At 55.2% G+C, this 12,625-nt stretch overlaps 1 long non-coding RNA gene across 1 annotated transcript; it reads right to left on the bottom strand.

Moving 5' to 3' along the window:
• Positions 1 to 5,366: 5,366 nt before the first annotated feature.
• Positions 5,367 to 11,872, bottom strand: LOC132388017 (uncharacterized). The gene is made up of 3 exons (XR_009510120.1): positions 11,405 to 11,872; positions 10,938 to 11,105; positions 5,367 to 10,773 (listed from the first exon to the last, which is right to left on the bottom strand). It is a non-coding gene; the product is annotated as an uncharacterized LOC132388017 (long non-coding RNA).
• Between the last annotated feature and the right edge of the window lie 753 nt (positions 11,873 to 12,625).

The following is a 12,625-nucleotide window of genomic DNA, read 5'->3' as shown; positions in this document are numbered from 1 at the left end:
CCACCTTCACTCTTCCTCACCCATTGCCCCCCGCTCTTCCTCCCGGTCTGGTCCTCCCCACCTCCGCCTACCCCAATACCCACTCTCACTCTCCCCTCTCTCTTCCCCGGCCATCTCCACCCATGCCGTTTCCTCCCTGTCTCTCTCTGTCTCTCACCTCTCACCCCATTTCTCTCTCTCTCTCCCCTTCTCCTCTCCTCTCTTTCCGTCTGGCTCTCTCCCCCCTCCCATGCTCCCACCGCCAAACCCCGAATCTCGCAGAGGTTTGTCAGCGGGATCACGGTGATCTTGCTGGTCAACTGCCTGGTCTCGCTGGTGATGTCCGTCCTCACGGCCATCGCCAACTGCAGGGACCTCGAGTGCTGCGCCGCACAGCCTCCGGTGGTGAGTGGGATCTTCCTGTGCACGGGGGTTGTGTGTGTGGGCGGCGAGGGATGGGGCATGGGTACAAGAGGTGGGGGAGGTGAACACCGTGTGGAGGGAGCAAGAGAGCGGGAGGGGTAGAGAGTGATGGAGGCAAAAAAGGAATAAGAGGGTGCGGAGAGGGGTGGAGAGAGGAGGATAGGGTGCGGAGAGGGGTGGAGAGAGGAGGATAGGGGGAGAGAGGTGGAGGATAGGGTGGAGAGAGAGCGGTGGAGAGAGGAGGTTAGCATGGGGAGAGGGGTGGAGAGAGGATAGGGTGGAGAGAGGGGTGGAGAGAGGAGGAGAGGGTGGGGAGGGGGTGGAGAGGATAGTGTGGGGAGAGGGGTGGAGAGAGGAGGATAGCATGGGGAGAGGGGTGGAGAGAGGATAGGGTGGAGAGAGGGGAGGAGAGAGGAGGATAGCATGAGGAGAGGGGTGGAGAGGGTGAAGAGAGGGGAGGAGAGAGGAGGATAGGGTGGGGAGGGCGTGGAGAGGATAGTGTGGGGAGAGGGGTGGAGAGAGGATAGGGTGGGGAGAGGGGTGGAGAGAGGAGGATAGAGTGGGAAGAGGGGTGGGGAGAGGAGGATAGGGTGGGGAGCGGGTGGAGAGGAGGATAGGGTGGGAATAGGGGTGGAGAGAGGAGGGTAGGGTGGGGAGAGGAGGATAGGGTGGGAAGAGGGGTGGAGAGAGGAGGATAGGGTGGGAATAGGGGTGGAGAGGAGGGTAGGGTGGGGAGAGGAGGATAGGGTGGGAAGAGGGGTGGAGAGAGGAGGGTAGGGTGGGGAGAGGAGGATAGGGTGGGGAGGGGGTGGAGAGGAGGATAGGGTGGGAATGGGTGGAGAGAGGAGGGTAGGATGGGGAGAGGAGGATAGGGTGGGGTGGAGAGAGGAGTATAGGGTGGGGGGGGAGAGGGGGTGGAGAGAGGAGGATAGGGTGGGAAGAGGGGAGGAGAGAGTATACGGTGGGGAGGGGTGGATAGGGTGGGGAGAGGGGGTGGAGAGAGGAGGATAGGGTGGGAAGAGGGGAGGATAGGGTGGAGAGAGGATGGGGTGGGGAGAGGAGGATAGGGTGGAGAGAGGGAGGATAGGGTGGAGGGGGTGGAGAGAGGATAGGGTGGGGAGAGGGGAGGAGAGAGGAGGTTAGGATGGGGAGGGGAGGAGAGAGGAGGATAGGGTGGGGAGAGAGAGGTGGGGAAGTGATGGAGAGAGAAGAGGGGACAGAGGGGACTGAGAGAGGCTGAGGGAGTGGGTCTCATCTCTCCTCACCTTCTTTCTCCCCTCCCATCCTCAATCTGACCCCTCCCTCTATCCCACCCTGCAGAAAATGGTGGTGATCCACGCCAACCAGCCCGCACCGCCAGTCCTCGCCTCCATTTTCTCCGGCAAGCCGGCGCCCACTCCTGCCTTTGACGGGCTCCAGTGACGACACGTCCCCCCTACTCCACCGGACAGACTGAACGATTCGGGCCGAGCGATCTGAGGCTCAGCCCGAAAGAAAAGTCAAAGCAGGACTTTCAAGACTGAGGAGGGGAGAGGAGGGTAACGGTGCTAGCCTCTTCCCGGAGTCACATTCCTCCCCCCGTGGGAACCCCCCAGTTCTTGCTCCCCTGTTACGAGCCGCCCTGTCCCACCCTCGGCTCCCGTCTCCCCTGAAACACTCCGCTCTCTGTCCCCACTATCACCGCCCATCCCACCCTGGCTGGCGGCCATTTTGTGATGGTTACCATTGACAACCGCTCTCCCCGCATCACAGAATGGGGCAAACCCTTTTCCTCACCTTCCACTCACTTCCCTCCCTGTTTATTCAATCTCAACTCCTCATCCCTCCTCTCCTTCCCCTCGGTGCCCGATCTCCTGACTCTCCATTTAACCTTCTGCCGACAGCCATTGTGTGACAGTGTCAGACCCTCCTTCCCACTCCCTCACATTCACCATCTTGTCACCCCTCCTTCCCATCCCATCACTCGCAAACCCCTTCCCTCCCTCCCCCTCGCTCTCCTCCCCCCGCCATCTCGATGCTCTGCATCGTACGCAGGTTGGGGCTGCCATTTTGCGATGCCAGTCTTCACCTCTCCTCATCGCCCTCTTTCTCTCTCTCTGTTACCCAGTGAGACACTCCCCTACTCACCCCGTCACTCCTGACACCCTTTCCCCTCTCTGGCCCCTTGCCCTTTCTCCCGTCATCCACCACATCCTGAGTGGTGAACATTTTCTGATGGGAAATTCTGCTCCCTCATCCACTCCCTTCCCTCCGTCGTTGAGTGAGTCGCTCCCCTCTCCCTCGGTTGGGACACTCAACTCTCCGTCTCATCAGCCCTGGCCGCGTCCCCGACCCCCCTCCCCGCTCCCCCTTGTCTCCGAACACGCCCCCTTTCTTGCAGTTCGTCTTATTTGTGAAGGCAATGGTCACCACCCATTGATCCTCCACTATTGAAAACGTCACTCCCCACCCTGTCCAATCAGACCACTCCCCCCGCGCCCCCTTGTCTCCGAACACGCCCCCTTTCTTGCAGTTCGTCTTATTTGTGAAGGAAATGGTCACCACCCATTGATCCTCCACTATTGAAAACGTCACTCACCCACACTGTCCAATCAGACCACTCCCTCCCGTCCCATTACATCCTCTCCCTCCCCGTCCCATCAGTCCCGCTCCCTTCCTGTCGTTTCACTCCTCCTCACCCCGTCTTTATCTTCTCCATGTCGGCCACCAGTTTGTGACAGGAACTTCTGCCCCTTCCCTTTCCGTCCCCTTTTCAGTCAGTGACTTCGCCACGCTCACCGTCTCATCAGTCCACTCCTCGTCCCGTCACTCCTCTTCCTCCCAAACCCCTCACCCCTCCTCCCCAAAACCCTCATGTATATGTGTATGTGTGAATATCTCAGATATATACATTAGATTATTCAACGACAAAATTATTGGACTTAAAACATATGTACAACGCCCAAGACAATATAAAACACAAATTAAAATACTGTTATTACAATCAATAACACACTCGATCCCGGGATTGTATCCATGGGCACCGAATATTCCTTCGCCATATATTCTGTGTGTCACAGTGGCCATTGTAACTCAGAGTCCCACTCCATCCCTGGCGGCCACATCAACCAAGGATTCGCCCATTTTAAATCAGCGCGTCCCTCCCTCTCTTGTGCTCACTTCTACCAAAGCCGCCACTCCCTCCCCAGCGGCCATTTCAAGTGAAGCGTCGGACATCCCATCTCACCCGGAAGTTCCGGGTCAAAATAGGGGTCAAAAATAATGACAGTGTGGCTCGATGCACTGTTTGCAACAGACTTTTCTGTTGCTCATGGTGGATTAAATCACTGATGAGTGTAACAGTTGTCATTCATTCAATAGCACAGCTAACGCTATTTAAACTAGCTGGCTGGCCGCTCAGGAGCTACTCTATTGCAGACATCCCACCTCTCCCGGGAGTTCCGGGAGTCTCCCGCAAATTGATGGTGCCTGCTTCCCTGAAATGAGATATTGCAGGATGGGATTAATTGAGTGATGGAATGGTGCAGACGGAGCTTCACTGTGTGTTTGGCATTGCAAGTGTGTGTTGGGAGGGTGTGGAGGGAGATTCAGTCTGTGTATGACCCCACAAGTGTGTGATGAGACGGTGTGGAGGTAGATTCACTGTGTGTGTGACCACAGGAGTGTGTGATGGGACGGTGTGGAAGGAAATCCACCCTGCATCTGACCCGGGTGTGTGTGATGTGACAGTGTGGAGGGAGATTCAATCCACATCTGAACCCGGGAGTGTGTGCTGGGACGGTGTGGAGGGCGATTCACTCTGTGTCTGACCCCGGGAGTGTGTGATGGGACGGTGTGAAGGGAGATACACTCTGTGTCTGACCCCGGGTGTGTGCGATGGGATGGTTTTGAGGGAGATTCACCGTGTCTGACCCCGGGAGTGTGTGATGTGATGGTGTGGAGGAAGCTTCATTCTGTGTCTGACCCTGAGAGTGTATAATGGCATGCGGTGGAGGGAGCTTCACTCCGTGTGTAATGTCGGTATTCCATCCCCCATCCGTCTCGTACTCGGGGCCTCAGTGGTTTACAATATACTTTAATGATTTAGATGAAGGGATTAAAAGTAACATTAGCAAATTTGCTGATGACACAAAGCTGGGTGGCAGTGTGAATTGTCAGCAGGATGTTATGTGAATGCAGGTTGGGTGAGTGGGCAAATGTATGGCAGATGCAGTTTAATATGGATAAATGTGAGGTTATTCAATTTGGCGGCAAGAACAGGAAGGCAGATTACTATCTAAATGGAGTCAAGTTAGGAAAAGGGGAAGTACAAAGAGATCTATGTGTTCTTGTACATCAGTCCGTGAAAGCGAGCATGCAGGTACAGCAGGCAGAAAAGAAAGCTAATGGCATGCTCGCTTTTATAACAAGAGGAATTGAGTATTGGAGTAAAGAGGTCCTTCTGCAGCTGTACAGGGCCCTGGTGAGACCCCACCAGGAATATTGTGTGCAGTTTTGGTCTCCAAATTTGAGGAAGGACATTCTTGCTATTGAGCGTATGTTCACAAGGTTAATTCCCGGAATGGTGAAACTGTCATATGTTGAAAGATTGGAGTGACTGGGCATGTATACTCTGGAATTTAGAAGAATAAGAGGGGATCTGATTGAAACAGATAAGATTATTAAGGGATTGGACACAATGGAGGCAGGAAGCATGTTCCTGCTGATGGGTGAGTCCAGAACTAGAGGCCACAGTTTAAGAATAAGGGGTAGGCCATTTAGAACAGAGATGCGTTAAAACTTTTTCACCCAGAGTGTGGTGGATTTGTGGAATGCTCTACCCGGACTCTGCCAGTCCAAGCTCTCTCAGCCTGGAGCTGAGACGCTACTGTGTCAGTGTGAGGAGCTCCGACCCACTGTTGCAGTGCACAGGGTGCGGGGGGCAGCAGAAACCTCAAATAAAACTCGAGTCCGGCACCAGGACAGGAAGTTACAGCGGTTTATTGATTCCATTATGATCAATGCAAATTAAACAATGTGTGAGCTGCTGACGTGCGGAATAAATAAGCTGCTCCCGACTCACTCACAGTCACACACAATTAACTGACCGGCGACAGGGAGTGACAGTTTGAATAATCAGTCCCGTTTCTCACCGTCACTCTGCATCGGGGAACCGATGATTATAAAATCACACTTCAGGGCCGTGTCCGGGATCGCTGCAGATCCAGGGTCACTGCCGAGGGATTTGTCCATTTAACATCATTATATCGGCCAGGCTGCCGAATGCACCGTCCTCAGCAAAAGGGGGCAAAAGGATTCTCTCCCAGGACCATCCCCCCCACCCCGGGACACCGGTGTCCCAGACTGAGCCCCGGACCCCGGGCTCTTCCTGTCCGGGGTAATTCCCCCGGGGTGCCACGTGGGGAGTCTCCAACACGCACTTCCGGCGAAAGCTGTCCCGCCGGACAACAGGCGGAAACACGTCACTGCGGGACCCGCTGCGAGCGACGCACACAGCGCGAGGCCCGAGCCGGGTCCGTTAAAACCGTTGAAAGTTGAACCAGGCGCGCGGCCGTTAAAGGTAAGGGCGGGAGTTAAAGGGGAGGGCGGGGAGTCGGCCAAATGTCCCCATCCCGCGGGCGGGGATGTTCACACATTCAGATCCACTCTCAGTCCGGGTCTGGGTTCCTGCAGAGATCTCAGTTCCTTCATCCCGGTCTCACTGAACCGATTCCCCACATTCAGATGTTCACAGATCCACCATCAGTCCGGGTCTGGGTTCCTGTAGAGATCTCAGTTCCTTCATCCCGGTCTCACTGAACCGATTCACCACATTCAGATGTTCACAGATCCACCATCAGTCCGGGTCTGGGTTCCTGTAGAGATCTCAGTTCCTTCATCCCGGTCTCACTGAACCGATTCACCACATTCAGATGTTCACAGATCCACCATCAGTCCGGGTCTGGGTTCCTGTAGAGATCTCAGTTCCTTCATCCCGGTCTCACTGAACCGATTCACCACATTCAGATGTTCACAGATCCACACATCAGTCCGGGTCTGGGTCCCTGTAGAGATCTCAGTTCCTTCATCCCGGTCTCACTGAACCGATTCCCCACATTCAGATGTTCACAGATCCACTCTCAGTCCGGGTCTGGGTTCCTGTAGAGATCTCAGTTCCTTCATCCCGGTCTCACTGAACCGATTCCCCACATTCAGATGTTCACAGATCCACTCTCAGTCCGGGTCTGGGTTCCTGTAGAGATCTCAGTTCCTTCTCCCCGGTCTCACTGAACCGATTCACCACATTCAGATGTCCACTGATCCACTCTCAGTCCGGGTCTGGGTTCCTGTAGAGATCTCAGTTCCTTCATCCCGGTCTCACTGAACCGATTCTCCACATTCAGATGTTCACAGATCCACCATCAGTCCGGGTCTGGGTTCCTGTAGAGATCTCAGTTCCTTCATCCCGGTCTCACTGAACCGATTCCCCACATTCAGATGTTCGCAGATCCAACATCAGTCCGGGTCTGGGTTCCTGTAGAGATCTCAGTTCCTTCATCCCGGTCTCACTGAACCGATTCACCACATTCAGATGTTCACAGATCCACCATCAGTCCAGGTCTGGGTTCCTGTAGAGATCTCAGTTCCTTCATCCCGGTCTCACTGAACCGATTCACCACATTCAGATGTTCACAGATCCACCATCCACGTGTGTGGAGGGAGATTCACTCTGTGTCTGACCCCGGGAGTGTGTGATGGGACGGTGTGGAGGGAGATTCACTCTCTTTCTGACCCCGGGAGTGTGTGATGGGACGGTGTGGAGGGAGATTCACTCTGTGTCTGACCCCGGGAGTGTGTGATGGGACGGTGTGGAGGGAGATTCACTCTGTGTCTGACCCCCCGGAGTGTGAGATGGGACGGTGTGGAGGGAGATTCACTCTGTGTCTGACCCCGGGAGTGTGTTATGGGAGATTCACTCTGTGTCTGACCCCGGGAGTGTGTGATGGGACGGTGAGGAGGGAGATTCACTCTGTGTCTGACCCCGGGAGTGTGTGATGGGACGGTGTGGAGGGAGATTCACTCTGTGTCTGACCCGGGAGTGTGTGATGGGACGGTGTGGAGGGAGATTCACTCTCTTTCTGACCCCGGGAGTGTGTGATGGGACGGTGTGGAGGGAGATTCACTCTGTGTCTGACCCCCGGAGTGTGAGATGGGACGGTGTGGAGGGAGATTCACTCTGTGTCTGACCCCGGGAGTGTGTGATGGGACGGTGAGGAGGGAGATTCACTCTGTGTCTGGTCTCGGGAGTGTGAGATGGGACGGTGTGGAGGGAGATTCACTCTGTGTCTGACCCCGCGAGTGTGAGATGGGACGGTGTGGAGGGAGATTCACTCTGTGTCTGACCCCGGGAGTGTGTGATGGGACGGTGTGGAGGGAGATTCACTCTGTGTCTGACCCCGGGAGTGTGTGATGGGACGGTGAGGAGGGAGATTCACTCTGTGTCTGACCCCGGGAGTGTGTGATGGGACGGTGTGGAGGAGATTCACTCTGTGTCTGACCCCGGGAGTGTGTGATGGGACGGTGTGGAGGGAGATTCACTCTGTGTCTGACCCCGGGAGTGTGTGATGGGACGGTGTGGAGGGAGATTCACTCTGTGTCTGACCCCGGGAGTGTGTGATGGGGACGGTGAGGAGGGAGATTCACTCTGTGTCTGACCCCGGGAGTGTGTGATGGGACGGTGTGGAGGGAGATTCACTCTGTGTCTGACCCCGGGAGTGTGTGATGGGACGGTGTGGAGGGAGATTCACTCTGTGTCTGACCCCAGGAGTGTGTGATGGGACGGTGTGGAGGGAGATTCACTCTGTGTCTGACCCCGGGAGTGTGTGATGGGACGGTGTGGAGGGAGATTCACTCTCTTTCTGACCCCGGGAGTGTGTGATGGGACGGTGTGGAGGGAGATTCACTCTGTGTCTGATCCCGGGAGTGTATGATGGGACGGTGTGGAGGGAGATTCACTCTGTGTCTGACCCCGGGAGTGTGTGATGGGACGGTGTGGAGGGAGATTCACTCTGTGTCTGACCTCGGGAGTGTGTGATGGGACGGTGTGGAGGGAGATTCACTCTGTGTCTGATCCCGGGAGTGTGTGATGGGACGGTGTGGAGGGAGATTCACTCTGTGTCTGATCCCGGGAGTGTGTGATGGGACGGTGTGGAGGGAGATTCACTCTGTGTCTGACCCTGGGAGTGTGTGATGGGACGGTGTGGAGGGAGATTCACTCTGTGTCTGACCCCGGGAGTGTGTGATGGGACGGTGCGGAGGGAGATTCACTCTGTGTCTGAACCCGGGAGTGTGTGATGGGACGGTGCGGAGGGAGATTCTCTCTGTGTCTGACCCCGGGAGTGTGTGATGGGACGGTGCGGAGGGAGATTCACTCTGTGTCTGACCCCGGGATGTGTGATGGGACGGTGCGGAGGGAGATTCACTCTGTGTCTGACCCCGGGAGTGTGTGATGGGACGGTGTGGAGGGAGATTCACTCTGTGTCTGACCCCGGGAGTGTGTGATGGGACGGTGTGGAGGGAGATTCACTCTGTGACTGACCCCGGGAGTGTGTGATGTGACCATGCGGAGGGAGATTCACTCTGTGACTGACCCCGGGAGTGTGTGATGGGACGGTGTGGATGGAGATTCACTCTGTGTCTGACCCCGGGAGTGTGTGATGTGACCGTGCGGAGGGAGATTCACTCTGTGTCTGACCCCGGGAGTGTGAGATGGGACGGTGCGGAGGGAGATTCACTCTGTGTCTGACCCCGGGAGTGTGTGATGGGACGGTGTGGAGGGAGATTCACTCTGTGTCTGACCCCGGGAGTGTGTGATGGGCCGGTTTGGAGGGAGATTCACTCTGTGTCCGACCCCGGGAGAGTGTGATGGGACGGTGAGGAGGGAGATTCACTCTGTGTCTGGTCTCGGGAGTGTGAGATGGGACGGTGTGGAGGGAGATTCACTCTGTGTCTGACCCCGGGAGTGTGCGATGGGACGGTGCGGAGGGAGATTCACTCTGTGTCTGACCCCGGGAGTGTGTGATGGGACGGTGTGGAGGGAGATTCACTCTGTGTCTGACCCCGGGAGTGTGTGATGGGACGGTGTGGAGGGAGATTCTCTCTGTGTCTGGTCCCGGGAGTGTGTGATGGGACGGTGTGGAGGGAGATTCACTCTGTGTCTGATCCCGGGAGTGTGTGATGGTACGGTGTGGAGGGAGATTCACTCTGTGTCTGACCCCGGGAGTGTGTGATGGGACGGTGTGGAGGGAGATTCACTCTGTGTCTGACCCCGGGAGTGTGTGATGGGACGGTGTGGAGGGAGATTCACTCTGTGTCTGACCCCGGGAGTGTGTGATGGGACGGTGCGGAGGGAGATTCACCCTGTGTCTGACCCCTGGAGTGTGTGATGGGACGGTGTGGAGGGAGATTCACTCTGTGTCTGACCCCGGGATGTGTGATGGGCCGGTGTGGAGGGAGATTCACTCTGTGTCTACCCCGGGACTGTGTGATGGGCCGGTGTGGAGGACAATTCTCTCTGTGTCTGGTCCCGGGTGTGAGTAAATTTACAAATGTAAATGAAACAATGTGTGAGCTGCTGACGTGCGGGAATAAATAAGCTGCTCCCGACTCACTCACAGTCACACACAATTAACTGACCGGAGACAAGGAGTGACCGGTTGAATAATCAGTCCCGTTTCTCTCCGTCACTCTGCATCGGGGAACCGATGATTATAAAATCACACTTCAGGGCCGTGTCCGGGATCGCTGCAGATCCAGGGTCACTGCCGAGGGATTTGTCCATTTAACATCATTATATCGGCCAGGCTGCCGAATGCACCGTCCTCAGCAAAGGGGGCAAAAGGATTCTCTCCCGGGACCATCCCCCCCCACCCCGGGACACCGGTGTCCCAGACTGAGCCCCGGACCCCGGGCTCTTCCTGTCCGGGTAATTCCCCGGGTAGCCACGTGGGGAGTCTCCAACACGCACTTCCGGCGGAAGCTGTCCCGCCGGACAACAGGCGGAACACGTCATTGCGGGACCGCTGCGAGCGACGCACACAGCGCGAGGCCCGAGCCGGGTCCGTTAAAACCGTTGAAAGTTGAACCAGGCGCGAGGCCGTTAAAGGTAAGGGCGGGAGTTAAAGGGGAGGGCGGGGAGTCGGCCAAATGTCCCCATCCCGCGGGCGGGGATGTTCACAGGATCACAGATCCACCATCAGTCCGGGTCTGGGTTCCAGGTAAGATAAAGGTTAAAGGCTAAATGTCCACTGATCCACCATCAGTCCGGGTCTGGGTTCCTGTAGAGATCTCAGTTCCTTCCTCCCGGTCTCACTGAACCGATTCACCCCCAGGCTGAAACAGATGGGAGAATAACGATGAAATAAACAGATCACACAACAGTGTCAGTAACAGGGGACCGGGGTTAATGTTTCAACAACACTCACAGACAAATATCACCAGAAAACCCGCGGATCCACTGATATTTTATCACATTGAACATTAACACAAACACTCACTCCATCCGCTTCAGACTCGGGAGGGTCAGTATGAGGCGGCGGAGAGCGGGGACAGATCGGTCTGTCAGAGAGTTTGATCCCAGGTTCAGCTCCGTCAGTGATGGGTTTGTACTGAGAGCGGAGACGAGATCCTCGGCACCAGAATCTGTGAGACCGACATTGTACAGCCTGGAGATGAGAGAGAGTGAGGGTGAAGGACACTGAGAGACAGGAGACGGTACAAATCCCCAGTGTTTATCAGTAACACAATTACTGATCACATTAATGTTCAGTGTCAGACACCCAGTGACTGTAAACACAATCTCCCCCAGCCTGGAGATGAGAGAGAGTGAGGGTGAAGGACACAGAGAGACAGGAGACGGTACAAATCCCCAGTGTTTATCAGTAACACAATTACTGATCACATTAATGTTCAGTGTCAGACACCCAGTGACTGTAAACACAATCTCCCACAGTCTGGTACTTACCACAGTGTCTGTATTTTACACTCTGACTTCCTCAGAGCCGCAGACACCAGTTTCACTCCTGAATCTCCCAGTTTATTATTACTCAGGTTCAGCCCCGTCAGTGATGGGTTTGTACTGAGAGCGGAGACGAGATCCTCGGCACCAGAATCTGTGAGACCGACACGGGTCAGCCTGGAGATGAGAGAGAGTGAGGGTGAAGGACACAGAGAGACAGGAGACGGTACAAATCCCCAGTGTTTATCAGTAACACAATTACTGATCACATTAATGTTCAGTGTCAGACACCCAGTGACTGTAAACACAATCTCCCACAGCCTGGAGATGAGAGAGAGTGAGGGTGAAGGACACAGAGAGACAGGAGACAGTACAAATCCCCAGTGTTTATCAGTAACACAATTACTGATCACATTAATGTTCAGTGTCAGACACCCAGTGACTGTAAACACAATCTCCCACAGTCTGGAGATGAGAGAGAGTGAGGGTGAAGGACACAGAGAGACAGGAGACGGTACAAATCCCCAGTGTTTATCAATAACACAATTACTGATCACATTAATGTTCAGTGTCAGACACCCAGTGACTGTAAACACAATCTCCCACAGTCTGGAGATGAGAGAGAGTGAGGGTGAAGGACACAGAGAGACAGGAGACGGTACAAATCCCCAGTGTTTATCAGTAACACAATTACTGATCACATTAATGTTCAGTGTCAGACACCCAGTGACTGTAAACACAATCTCCCACAGTCTGGAGATGAGAGAGAGTGAGGGTGAAGGACACAGAGAGACAGGAGACGGTACAAATCCCCGGTGTTTATCAGTAACACAATTACTGATATTTTCTTCAGCACGACTGGGCAGGTCGGCCAGTGAGAACAGCGAGAAGAGTTTAAAAGGAAGACAGATTTACAGAGCGAGCGTCAGAGGAGCGGGAGACAGAGTAGGAAGGCTTTGGCTCAACGGGGCTTCGGCGATAAAGGGTCGAGGCGAGGTAGGTTATCTGTTTACAATACAGACAGAGAGTATGTGTGTGAGGCTGGGTTTCTGTGCTCGGTGTCAGATGTGGGAGATCCTGGAGACTCCCAGCCTCCCGGACGGCAACATCTGCACCCGGTGTGTCGAGCTGCAGCTCCTTAGGGACCGAGTTAGGGAACTGGAGATGCAGCTCGATGACCTTCGTCTGGTCATGGAGAGCGAGGAGGTGATAGAGAGGAGTTACAGG

Source organism: Hypanus sabinus, unplaced genomic scaffold (genome assembly GCF_030144855.1).
Source record: "Hypanus sabinus isolate sHypSab1 unplaced genomic scaffold, sHypSab1.hap1 scaffold_2506, whole genome shotgun sequence".
In the NCBI taxonomy this organism is placed as follows: domain Eukaryota; kingdom Metazoa; phylum Chordata; class Chondrichthyes; order Myliobatiformes; family Dasyatidae; genus Hypanus; species Hypanus sabinus.
The sequence above is the reverse complement of the archived record's forward strand: the minus strand, read 5'-3'. Positions and strand labels throughout refer to the sequence as shown.